General features: G+C 39.0%; 1 long non-coding RNA gene across 3 annotated transcripts; it reads left to right on the top strand.

The window, feature by feature from the left end:
* Positions 1-302: 302 nt before the first annotated feature.
* LOC136358827 (uncharacterized) lies at positions 303-13242 on the top strand. Of its 3 annotated transcripts, none has more exons than XR_010743168.1 (3): positions 303-5181; positions 8251-10716; positions 13224-13242. It is a non-coding gene; the product is annotated as an uncharacterized lncRNA (long non-coding RNA). The 3 variants fall into 3 exon arrangements; XR_010743169.1 differs by lacking the exon at positions 13224-13242 and having other exon boundaries at positions 8251-8346; positions 10584-11820; XR_010743167.1 differs by lacking the exon at positions 13224-13242 and having other exon boundaries at positions 8251-11820.
* The last annotated feature ends 324 nt before the right edge of the window (positions 13243-13566 follow it).

Below are 13566 nucleotides of genomic sequence, written 5' to 3'. Positions count from 1 at the left end.
GGACCCTCCCCGGTGTGACCTCTCCCGGTGTGACCTCCCCCGGTGTGAGCCCTCCCGGTGTGACCTCCCCCGGTGTGACCCTCCCCCGGTGTGACCCTCCCCCGGTGTGACCCCCCTCCCGGTGTGACCCCTCCCGGTGTGAGCCCCTGGGGACTACCCCCCGGTGTGACCCTTCCCCGGTGTGACCCGCCCCCGGTGTGAGCAGTGTGACCCGTGTGACCCGTGTGACCCACCCGGTGTGCGCCCTCCATGTGAGGAGTGACCCCCTCTCCGCTATGACCAGTGCCACTCCCCGGCATGACTCCCCCTGCCCCGGTGCTGGCCCCCGCCGTGTGTCCCGCTGTGACCCCGTGTCCCCGGTGTGCCCGGAGCACCGTGGTGTGGCCTCCCGGTGTGCCCCACGGTGTACCCGTGTGCCCTGGTGTGACACTCCCTCCGTGTGACCCGCCCGGTGTGCCCCGGTGTGCCCCGGTGTGACTCTCGCTGTGCCGCTGTGCCCGGGAAACCAAGTTTACGGAGCGCCTTGTTTCTTACAGCTTTAAATCATTTATATATGATTGTATGAACATTTCACTTAAAATCAGTTATTTTCACCTGTTTGAATGTGGAGAAAACTAGAAAAAAAAAAAGACTCGAGGCATTAATAGTAAAATTATAGTAGTATTTTCAAACATCTTAAATTTTTTTGCTGTAGAAAAAGGCTTTATTTTTTTTGATTATTTGAATGCTTGGGATTGACAATACTACAATTACTGCAACTTATCCCTACCTGGAAGCAATCCTTAATCTTTTTGCTAGTCTTTCCCATAAGAAAATGGAGTTTATGAGCTTGTAAAACAATTTCAGTGTCATAACAGGACAGAATTCAGCAAAGACTCAGACTGGAAGGGCTCCTTTTCTGTCTTTGGTCTTGAAAAACTTACATGTGTAGTTATTTTTCATCCGGGATTCATTGTGTTCTCAAGGTGTTACTTTTAATAATTAAACTAGAGATAATATACCTTTCTTTTCTTGAAGACAAAAAAAAAAAAAAAAAAAAAAAAAAAAAAAAAAAAAAAAGTGAATACCCAAATCTTTTTCAAGACCCCATTATCCTGACACAAATACAGCCGAGGCAAAGGTGCTGCCTTCGCACAGCCAGAGGCTGTAGGCTGCTCTTTGCCATTGCCTGATTGAAGTTTCCCAGTCCTGCAGTGGAAAATGATGTGAGTCAATATTAAAAATTCTACACCAGTACTCTGCCAGGAACACATCAATCTCCTTGTCCAGCCCATGAAGGGCTTGGGTTTTTTTGTTGTTGTTTTTGTTGTGTTGTTATGGTTTTTTTGTTTTTTTGGTTTTTTGGTTTTTTTTTTTTTTTTTTTGGTTTTTTTTTTGGTTTTTTTGGGGTTTTTTGTTTTGGTTTTTTTTTTTTTGGTTTTTTTTTGGTTTTTTTCTCTTTGGCATCTAGATCAACAAAATTCCTTCATAATGTGGCAAAAATTTTTTTGTCTCTAGGAGCCTTCTATATTTTCTGTCTTTGAGGTACCCTGTGGTGTGTGGACATACAATGAGTACTCAGTTATGTTATTGCTCTGGTAGGGTTGTTCCTTTAGGGCAGGCTGGATTTTACTAGCAGAGCTTCATTAGGGAAACATCTAATTCAAAAGTGATGCAGTTCAGAAAATATGCTGTAGCTCTCTCGTGTTTACCTGAGGAGTAAGCAGCATTATAACCCTGAAGGACTGTAAGCAGGAAATTACTTCTTGAAAAAGTGCAGCGTTTTGGGAAGGACTCACATTGGAGCAGTTTGTGGAGGACTCTGTCCAGTGAGAGGAATTCTGTGCTGGAGCAGGGGAGCAGCATGAGAAGGAAGGAGTGGCACAGAATGAAAGCCTTATGAATGGATCCCAGCCCAAGTTTCCTATCTCCCTGTGACAATTGTGGAGGAGAGGAGGTGGCAGAAAAGTCAAGAACAAAGAGTGGAGTCAAGTCTGGGGAAAAAAGGGAGACAAAAAGATGCTTTTTTTTGTTGTTGTTTCTGTTTCTCACAGTGCTATTCTAAAAATACCCAATTTTTAATTTGCAGCAAATTAATTTAATCTTCCCCAGCTTGATTCTGCTTTATCTATGATGGTAATTGGTGGATAATCTCCCTGCTCTTTTCTGGACCCATGAGATTTTTCGTTTTTTTTCCCCTGTCCTGCTGAAGAGGGGGAGTGTGAGAGCAGCAGAGTGAGTATCACACTTCCTAATATCATAGAATGATTTGAGTTGGAAAGGACCTTTGAAGGTCATCTACTTCCAATCCCCCTGCCATGGGCAGGGACACCTTCCACTAGACCAGGCTGCTTAAAGCTCCATCCAGCCTGGCCTTGAACACTTCCAGGAATGGAGGATCCACAGCCCCTCTGGGCAGCCTGTGACAGTGTCCCTCCAGCCTCACAGGGAAGAATGGCTTCCCAATATCTAATCCAAACCTGCTCTCTCTCAGTTTGAAGCCGTTCCCCCTTTTCCTATCAGTACAAGCCCTTGTAAAAAGGCACCTGCTGGTATCCAGCCCAGCTGGGGGATGTTACCCTGCATGAATACCTCACACTTTAGCGAGGATACAATAGGGAAGAAAGAAACAGAGGAGGCCCTATGCTTCTAGCTTTTTTCCTTTTTTCTGGTACAGGTCCTAGAAGGACAAGGACAAGTGTATCTTCCCAGCTTAGGCAGCCACACTCTTGACTTGTGCTTCAAATGTAATAAAGTTATTAACAGCTGAGGTGCATAAGTAAGTTGGGTTTCTGTGACAACTCTCTTTCCTACATATTTCTTACTACTCATGCCCAGCTATTAGAATACTTCACCTGCTGACTTCAGCATATTTATATTAATTATACAATAGAGGGAGCTGGGAGAACGTGATTTTTAATTTATTTTTTAGTAAAGAGCCACTTATTACAAGACTTTATGTATATGTGGTTTCATTCCAAGTGTCTAAAAATCTTGTGATTTTTCAGCAAGCAGATGCAAAGTGGTTATTGCACAGAGTTACTACTGAGCCATCCTCTCTTGCAAGTGTAATTTTCTCACTCCATGCTTCAAAACCAAAATCATTTTTCTGTATAGTGCTTGTGAAGTAATTCTACTGTTTAATGTTTATGATTCCTTTCCATCTGCCTTTTTTGTAACAAAGTATGATAAATTTTCAAATAAAGAAATTTAGAGATATTTCCCATGTTAAGTATTGTTTGCTAGCTTGAGGATCCATGCTCTGACCTATAAAAATTTCATCGAACACCGAGAAATTAATTTTAATTTTTTTTGTGTGTCGTGCATGTCTGTGTCAAAAGTATACAAAAGAAAGCATGTTGTTCAGTTTAGGGGGGTTTAAAGATGTAAAATAACTCAATGGAATGTGGAAGCCTTTAAGACTATTCTGATCAACATGGAGCAGCTCGAGCAGTTCTTGAATAATTTAATATTGATTAACACTATTCCATTTCAGACATTCTTTATAAAGTTCTATGGTAATTTTCTTATTATGGTGTCATAGCCTTCTATTATGTTTTAATACTAAAGCAGTTTAAACCTTCACAGTGGAATTGAACAAACAGATCTGAAATGTGGCTCTTGGTGCTTTTGATTGTTTCAGAGAGATTTTAAAGTGAAAATTTCATTAAACCCAGATGGGTTTTGCAATTGGGATAGCTACCCTTACTGCTGATTGCAGGTCCATGTAGATGAGATACTAGATCATTGCCACATTAACATGAAATTAGGACACCTCAATAAAATGGTGAATTCCACCTTTTCCATTTTTTGCTATTAAATTACTTAAATTATGATTTCTTTTTAATAATCCACAGCAAAGGTGAATTTTTAAAATGAGCTTACACAGAAAGAAAGCCAAGCTATTTTACTTTAAAATTGCAATTGCTTGTAAGATCTGAGACACATTATTAAAAGCAAAATGAATGTTATTTGGTGTGGCTTAGAATAACCTCATGGAGCAGGTAAAGCATCTTTTCATTAAGATTCAGATTTCCTGAACTGCTTAGTCTGGAAATATGCATTGTAGGAATGTTTATATGTGTTCATGTCTATATATAATATGTTTATAGGAATCACTTCCAATTTTTTCTAAAAAAAATCATCTGAAAATTAAGGTTGTGGTAGATGCAAATGGCCTTCTTTCCTTTGGGAGAGTAGTTTTCATTTTGCTGAGTAATCTCTATACATATTTAAAAAAATAGAATAGTTCTGCCAAATAATACTGCAGCCTGATTCAGTTACTTAGCAACATTTAATGCTAAAAAAAAAGAAACAGAAAAGTGATGCAGGAGGAATAAAATCATTAGAAAGCAGAAGAAAACTCATGACAATAACGAAGACAAAACTCATAAGTAAAACAAAAATGAAAAAGAACATATAATCCAAGCAGTTAGCCTTCTTCCAAGGAGTCAGTTGCCTATATAGTTTCATCTTTCAAGAAAAAACTACCATCCTGAAAAAAAAAAAAATCACAACTTGGAGAAAAGCCTCATTATCACAGATACTACTTAGTGTGTGTTTTTCAGTGTATTACACAGTTTTTCAGAAATTTCTTTTGTGCCTGGGATATTTTTTTAACTACTTATTTGGATACCGCCGAAACAAGAGGTATTGCTACCACTCTTCATTCAATAGGTTTATTACTCTCCTCAGTGTGGGAGGATAAATAATTAAGTGTATTAGGGAAACTATAGATGCATAAGACAACATCTCCCTTCCCACAGGTTTGGCTGCTGAGGACCAGGTCCAGCTCAGCAGTGGTGCAGCCCAGAGCAGCTCCTTTCTTCTGGGCACGTCAGAGAGGCTGCTGACAGTGCCAGGGAACCCAGACTGGCCTGTCTGTGCAGCCTGCTGAGCTGGGCTCCTACCTAGACCCGCAGATTGGCTTCCCAGCTTGACCCTGGAGCTGCCTGAACCTGCCTTACCCTCTGATCTGGACTCTTGGTCGAACCTGGCCACCATCTACTTGCCTTCTGCAGAGAGACTCTGACTGACAAGGCCCTGCCTTGTCACCCCAGCACCCCTCTCGACTCCCCAGTCCGCAGGGAGGTGATATCATCAGACAAATTGCTCTCCAAAGAGCATGGGGAATGGAAACAACTGATGAACAGAAACATCTTATAACAGCTTTGTGGGGGAAAAAGGATTCACAGATATACAGTAGGTTATTAATGATTACACCCAGAAAAATAATTTCTTCAGCAGATTTGAAAATCAATGTTGTTTGCAGAATTTTTATATGGAAGATGTATTTTATAATAATTCACTGTTGAATGTAAAAACAGATTTACTTTGGTTGGAATAAACGTTATATAGCAGAGGGAAAAGAATTTTGAAAACTAATAATTACTCTGTGGAAAAAATTGGTAACACTTTGCTGGGAAATAACATTAGGGAGCAACAGAAGAACTTTCAGTGAGGCAGTAAAAACCATGATTTTAGATACTCCAGAGAAACAATCTGAAAAAGAGCATGTACCATATCTTGAGACAAATCTTCAATTGAAAGCCCTGGGACATGAACAGAAATTACACCATTCAATCAATGGCAGGTTGGATACTGCAACTAACTCATTTGTGTTGGGGGAAATGTGAGGTCAAAAAATAAGGTTTGGAAGAGAAATATCTGTTTATCATGAAATATATGCTTTGCCTATTTTAGAGAAAGATAACTAAGAAAGTTAATTAGTTTAGGAATTTGCACTGTGGGGTGGAATTTCATGGCAGTCCAAGGTATAGAGATTGATAAGAAACTTCAATGCTCATCAAAATAAGGTTCATTTCTTTTATGGTAATGAAGGATGGTGAGAGGTTTCTAACCTTCATGAAACCTTTAATCAGAAAAAGCCAACAAATTTTTAGAAACATACTTTCTTTATTGGTAAGTTACCATGTGTTTTCACTGTATTTGTATGCATCATCCATAGAACTTGTAAATTAGTTTGGATTAGTGATTTCAAATATGTTCCTACGAGAAAGTGATTTCTGCAGCAAAAGCTGGGGACATAGAACTCATGGAAAAAAATGGATCAAAACTGAAGATAGTGTTGTAATAATTAAGATAGATATACAATTAATGTGTAAATGAGAAGATATCTAACTGTTGAAGGAGAGGTTCTTTTTCTCTCTTGTTTCTGTCAGCGTTTTTCATAGGAAGGACTGGAACAAAGAAATCCAATTTTACAGAGAAGTTTGATTAGTATAGGAAGGGAAGCTTAATCAGTATACTATGATATAGTTGAATCTGACAGCAGGGAACTGAATGCAAGCTAGTAGATGTACCTAGAAGGGTAAGAGAAGAACTAACTATTAGTCTGCTATTCTACAAAATTATATGCAATGGTGTTTGCTAAAATGCTCAGCTGAAGGAGATGGCTAACAAAACTGCTAGCTGAAAAGGATGAGTTTTCAAAGACAAAGACAGAGAAAAATAAGGCTTGAAAGAGATGGATAGCTAGAATGTTTAGAGACATTAGATGTTGATTAGTTTTGCTGGACCTGATAAATTGAGTTAGATAGCCAGTAAGCAATCTTAAAGATATGAGCATTTATTTAGAAAATATGTAGAGGACTGGAGAAGTGTGACAGAACTGCAAAAGAGCAAATTCTGTGTCTATTCTTAAAAAAAAAAAAGAAAAATAAACCCTATGAATTATAATTTTAAAATTTAACTTCTGGTGGAAAAATCCAATATTAATATGACCTCTGTAGTGAGCTGGAATACAGAATTAAGCGTATTAATGTTAAATTGGTAGTTGGTAGGAAATTGGCTGGATCTCTAAGAATGTGGAAAGATATGCTAAGAATTTAAAACTACATTGGAAAAGCGGTCTGAAACAGAATGAAATTCCCTACAGACCTTCTTTTGTATATCTACTCATAATTAAAACATCTGTCCATAGGATGCTTTGCTCCCATTTAGTTATGCCTATGATACACATGGTTTAATGGAATAGCATAAACCCAAACAAAATTACCAGTGCTATCAGTAACTGTCTTTATCTCAGCAGCAGAAGTTGTATCTGATAGAACAGCAATGTTATTGTGATAAAGCTGACTAGTGAGGAAATAAAAAAGAAAGCATGTTGAAATTAAAAAAAAAAATCCTGAAGTTTAATTACATTTTGCTTATACTGAATGAAACACCTATAAATAATAATTGTGTTAGTCGATTTATATTGTGGTATATGGAAGTGGGAGAACAGAATTGGCTGTCTGATTTATCAAAATTTTAATAGAAGGTAACAAGCACATTTTAATCTTGTCCTGGTTTCAGCTAGGGTGGGAGTGAAGGGAAGTAGGCTTGAGTGAGCGGCTGCATGGTGTTTCACCTCCAGATGGGCTTGAAATCATTACATGGGATGCAGAATCTCAACTTTAGTAATTCGAGTTACACTCAGCTACTGCACTTTAGCTCAGTGGTGTCAAAGAACTGAGGTTCTGGCTTACAAAAAAATTCCTGTTTCAGGTTTGCCTTTGAAGCGAACTGCAAATGCATAGGAAAAACAGGAAAACCAAAAGTCTTGTACAATAAAAATGGTGAATAAAGTCCCTTAAAGTCAAAGTGTCTTTCCACTGGCATAGCAGACTCCACAGAAATTTCTAAAATAAAACCCCAATTACTTCTGTAGATGCAGGTAGTAGAATAAGGGGCTTGGGGTAATCACATGATGAACTCCGGAGCATTGTAAATTCTGTTGGCATGTGTGTTTACTTCTGTGGGATGCAGGTTTTACTCTCATGCTCATCTTTTATGACAAATGTAGTTAGTACCACGCTTATTACCTCATGGTGCAACTTTGTGGCAAGAAGTGATGCTTTAGCAGCTTTGGGGCATCAAGCCTTTGTAGACATTTGCGGATTAGACGGGGCTTTAATGGTTACTTTCTCTGAGGTGTGTTATGTCTGCCATCAATAGCAACAGACAGATGGCTGCATGCACTCTATGTTTTCATCCTTTGCAGGTGTTCTGTAGGGACTTTGAAACCTCTTATTTTCACTGCCCTTTCTCAGGAGGTTCTGAATTAGGATGGTTTTCTCTTCAAAGCCCTTGGACATTGAGCTTGAGCTCAGGCTGTCCATGGCTTTGGCCAAAGAGAGTTACTGTCATATTTAAAAGGCACCACCTCCGTTTTTATCTAGTCTTAGTGTACATGTAAGCCTCCATATTAGGCTTTTTTGAGAAATAAATTTTGGTTATAAATAACATAATGCTCTTTCTTTTCAATAGAGGAATTTACAGTACTGCTGAATGAGAGCAGCATCAATGGGCTATCAACCTGACCCACAGATGAAATAGCAAGCAAGCTGTCAAAACCTTTAGTTGGTAAGGTATTGGAGTGATGGACTCAGAATAATTTTATCTTTTCTTAGAAAAATGTAAATATAGGTGATGCTAATGAACAAAACAAAAACCTGATGATTGACTGTTATAAAGGTTACTGTATAATGTATTCTTCATATATTGTATATTTACAACTAATTTAACTACTCAAAATCTATCAGAGATTAGTACATGGTCAATAATCTTACACCTCATCATTAGTAGTCCTCATGATTTTTAATCCACTGAGATCTGTCGTAGTAAAGAGTTCCCTTTGGAAGCACTAAACAGGAAGCCTTAGGAAGTAATATATTTTGTAAAATAGAAGCATAATATCCTTTTATGATTATTATTCATAGCCTTGCTCACCATGTAATTATAATCCCTAAATTCACATTTCCCATTGCAGGGGGGTGGGGAGTAGGGAGGGGGCTGGTGAGTTTGTCCAGCAAGCTTTATGAGTTGAAATGCCTGCATTTGATCTCTGGCTAGTTTATTAATATGAGCATTATTTTGTATGATAACCTGGAGAGCCACCCAAGTCCCGAGGGAGTCAAGGAGGATTTTGGCCTTTATTTCACAGGAAATGAATCAGGCTTGTTTATACAGAAGAAAAGCAACTGCATATTATACAACTACAATTCTAAACTTTATAGGTAAATTTCATGCCAGTTCAGTGCAAAAAACAGTCATGAGAAAAGCTGATCAAATTTCAGGTTTGTTTTCATGGTGTTTTGTTTATTCCCTGAGAAGGAAGAAATAAAAGCAGCATTTTATTCACTCACAGATTTCTGCATAGTTTTTGAGACCATTCTATTACACAGAGAACTCCATGGCAGTTCATCTAACCAGTTCTCAGAGGGGTTTAGAACTATTATTTCTGAGTGTACATTTCTTCATATGCCGGTTGGAAATTTTTATTATGATTTTATCAATATCTTAAAAATAAAATCTGTGGATGTAGATAGGAACTTCTACAAAACAGTTGCAGGCCTTACAGATAGGAATTTTTTTTCATGGTGCATTTTACAGAAAAAGGAGGATTGCCATTAAACTAAACAGGTATTTTCAGAAGCTCATAGGCCTTGAAGACACATAAATTTAATTAATATATTATTCGAACACAAGCAATATGCAAAGAATTAAATCACTTTTGCAACCTAGTAAGATAAAACTGCCTCATTAACACATATATTAGGCTAGAGAAACAGCAGGAAGTGATCAATGTGCCTTTCAAGTTGGAAATGTATGCTAGCGAAAACCAAAACTAACAATGTGAATACTCTTGCTGATAGCATTAGAAATGCTATCTAGGCTGACATTACATAACTAGGTGTGCAGTTATCCCATGAGCTAGAGTCAAGAGTCACTTGGATGTTTTTCTTCTGCAAGGACCCTGGTTAAAGGAGTGTAACATTTACTGCAGCTAAGATTGCCTGTCCGTATCATAAAGGTTGAAAACAATGAGCAAGAAGATCACCTCTTCAATGCTTTTTTAAGATCACCTCTAGGGGGTGTGTTTGTGGGGTTTCACAAAACGCTGCTGAAATAAAAAGGAAAAGAAATAATCAATCTTGCTGCAGGGTGAGTCAGTGGGGTTGAGCTCTTAGGCTAGTGGTCTCTGTCTGGTCGAGTGCTGTTAGGTTATGGTGATGAAGTGGAACCCAGTTCTGATGGGTGTGAGGTTCTCTATGATTTTCCCGACCCAGAGTGGTTATTTTTAATCCTTTGTTTTGTGCTGGCTCGTCGTTTTTAGGGGTTTTATATCTATTTCACTTGTTCTGAGAGCTAAGGTCCTTGGGAGTCTTTATTTGCATGCTGGGGCGTGTCCTCGGTTGCTATGTGGGGAGAGCAGGGCAGGGGGGATGCTCTGCGGGGAATAATACAGTAATAAAGAAAGGGCTTCTGAGGTAAGTTGCATTTTACAGGGAAAGCAGTCAGGACAGGGTTTGCAATTACAATAACAGTAAGTTTGGTGTAAACTGTATTTAACAAAGAAGACCTTTCAATAGGTACGAGATAATGAGATAACCAGTATTCAACAGAGAGAAGGCACTTTACAATAACAATACTTAACTGAATTTAGAAACTTGTATAAACTGAATTTAGAAACTTGTATTTTATTTCTCACAGTATGACTCTTAAAACCCCTGAGAACAGAACAGGAACCACATTTCATTGTGTCTCTCCTTTTTCCCTTCCATTTCTTTTGCTTCTTTCTCTCTACTTTGACTCTGTAGGTCTTAGAGAGCAGAAGTCTCACGCTGCTCCTTGGCAAAAACCAGAGGACTTGTGCTCCCACAGAGAGAGCTGTAGGCTAGGGACCATCTCCTTCAGCTACTTTATGGCTTCTAGATCAGAGAAAACAACTTGGTACCTGATGACTGCATCCACACTGCCGTGAAATGGGGGACATTAGCAGTCACTCCTCATCGCTAGCAGTAGTTCTGTGAGATAAACTGGAATTTAGATCACTCTGTAAAATACAGTGAAGGTGTAGCCAATCTGTTTAAAGGTGCAGCTAATTTGTTTGAGGACAGCCCAGTCACTTCCTTCGTATTCTATGATTTTTATAAATATCCAGTTCTGTGATGTCACCAGTTGTGAGAAGTGCTGATGCTGAAAGGAGTTTTGTCTAGGTAATGGCAGCAAGATTGCACCCTGTAGAATTCTGTTCTGTGGTGTCTGTTTCATTCGAATGAATATGCTTAAAAGAACATATTTATGACTGTACTTATAATTGCTGCTGTTAACCTCTACCCTTACATTAATTCTTCAACTTTGGGAGGACAGATCAGCTGCCTGTAGATTATTAAAGTTGGGACATAATTCTGATTTACCTGTCTGAAAGATACTACAATTTGTTATTGCTAAATTAAAAACAGTTAATCGCTTTCCTGTGCTCATTTATATTGAGGAGATCATTTCCTGATTGAATTTGCTGCCAGTTCTAAAACGTAAATTCATGGCATGTACTATTTTTGTGTCTCTAATTTATAGCATAGTTCATTTTATTCATTTAATTAAATAAAAAATGAGAGTGATTTATAACTTTGATGTTAGATCTTTCAGCTGCAGAATTGGGATCTGTACAAAATATTATTGGCATAGCAGAGGTAAGAGGATCACGGAAAAAAGGCTGGACTAGGTTGAGTTACTATAGTGACAGATGAAGTTTCATCAGGATGTAACTACCACTCTGAATGCCTATTCCTTTGGTAGCCACTTCCAAGCTTTTTATGAAAGCTGCCTGGTTTAGGGAGCATCAGTGCCATGGCAGTAATAAAGTGGTGCTGCAAAGGTTATGTACGTAAGGTGGACTGGGCTCAGTAACTTCGGCTGGAATTTGTCAGAGTGAAGACTAGCCCTAAGATGCTGTTGTTTTTCAGATAAGTCTGCGGCAGTCTGGGGAATTAATTTTGTTTTAATATCAGAAAAAATACTGAATTAAAACAAATTTGCAATTATTTACCCTTACTTGATGACATGCATTTAATTTAATGTAGTGCTAACTGTGGGAACCCTAAAATCCCCTCGGGGAAATTTCCAGCCTTTGCCCTGAAAAGATCACCCATAGAGTCTTCCCTGCCTAGACTGAAAGAGAGGACTTCCCTCATGGTGCCTTTGAGAACTACTGCCAGTTTACCTTAGATTGCTTCCCCATTGCCTATTTGACCCTGCCCACTCCAATTGTTCATCCCTCATCCCCCCTATGGGTTTGCTGCCCCTTGTCCTGCCTTTGTACTGCCCCTGTGCCCTCAGGTCAATGGCCACTGACCCCTTACTTAAGCCTGTGAACAGCACATGGCCTGCTCTTCTGTCCCTGATCCCTTCAGCATGCTGGAATAAACCTCTGCTGGAACATATCATACAAGAGGCCCTTCCTGTCTTTCCTCCACTGAGCTATCTGTGGTGTGTGTGGGCATGCCCCGAAATGGCTGTTCCTGCTCTGAGCGCCTTCGGAAGGAGACGCTTTGAGAAGGTCGCAGCATTTCACCATCCTGATTTATTTATGATTATTTTTTACGATGTTATGTAGCATGTACATGCCTTGAGCGTAATGTCCATCAGGAGATAGAGAGCAAATCCTTCATGGCTTCCAACACTACCAAGAAATTAATTGACCTCACAGAGCAGCAGTCCTGCTGGTGGGAGGGATAATCTGATGAATTCTAGTGGAAGCAGCATCAACGGTTGTAAAGCACTGAATTTAGAGGCTAAAAATGCATTAGGCAAGTGCTGTATGCTTTCTAATCTATCACAGCATGATCTATCATGCATCTCCTTTTCCTTGGATGACATCGCCTTCTAGCAACATCAGCACAAATATTTGGAAGAAGGTAGAGAGACATATGGCTTGCAGTACTTCACTGGCAAATTGCTTCAGCAGAAAGCATGCCTTTTCATTTACCTTCCCAGCCAATGCTTGGAGTTAATCACAGCAACCAAGTGCCACTGCTGTGCCATATGGAAGCAAAGCTAACTGCATTAACAGAAATTTAAACACATGTGGGGAGAGTCACAGGAATTATGAGTTCTGGGAGTGTACATTTAATAGCCAGACAGGAACACTTGACAGAAAAGAGAGGAAAAAGTTGCACATTTCTTGAATCTTACTCTTTCCAAGACTCTTTTTTGACTTAAGCTTTCACCTCATATGCCCCTTCACAAGTTACTGTGCTCCATAGGTCTTAGCTACTTGAGAGAGTAGGCAGCAGCAATGATGAAAATGCAGTCCTGATGTCAATGAAATCAGTGGCAAGACTCCAGCAGGACAAGCCAAAATTTCTCTTTTAATGTAGGTTCAATTCTATTAAAACTATTGCCTTAAAACAAAACTAAAACAAAAAAACATGTTGTTGTCTTTTTAAATATTACAGGAAAATACCACAACTGGATCCCCATTCTTCAGTTACTTGCTATGATGATGAATTACTGGGTTGGACTGTGCTTTGGGTTTCCAGATCTAAAGAGATTGTCTTGGCAATTTTGCTGTATCTTCAATCAATTATGTAATCAAATTGTCCTTCTTTCTCCAGTGTTCTGTTGACCTCTCTTGAAATGATTGAAAAGATTTAAAGGATACTAGCTGCCAACAGTGACAGCAAGCACATAACTTGAAAATCTCATTACTACTTGTGAGGAATATTCAAACAGGGCTATTTAAAAGACAGGCTCAAGTCCAACTTTGGACCGTTAGTAAATTCTTTCCAGACTTTATGA

This window comes from Sylvia atricapilla, chromosome 3 (genome assembly GCF_009819655.1).
Source record: "Sylvia atricapilla isolate bSylAtr1 chromosome 3, bSylAtr1.pri, whole genome shotgun sequence".
NCBI lineage: Eukaryota > Metazoa > Chordata > Aves > Passeriformes > Sylviidae > Sylvia > Sylvia atricapilla.
This window is presented reverse-complemented; position numbering and strand designations above follow the sequence as displayed.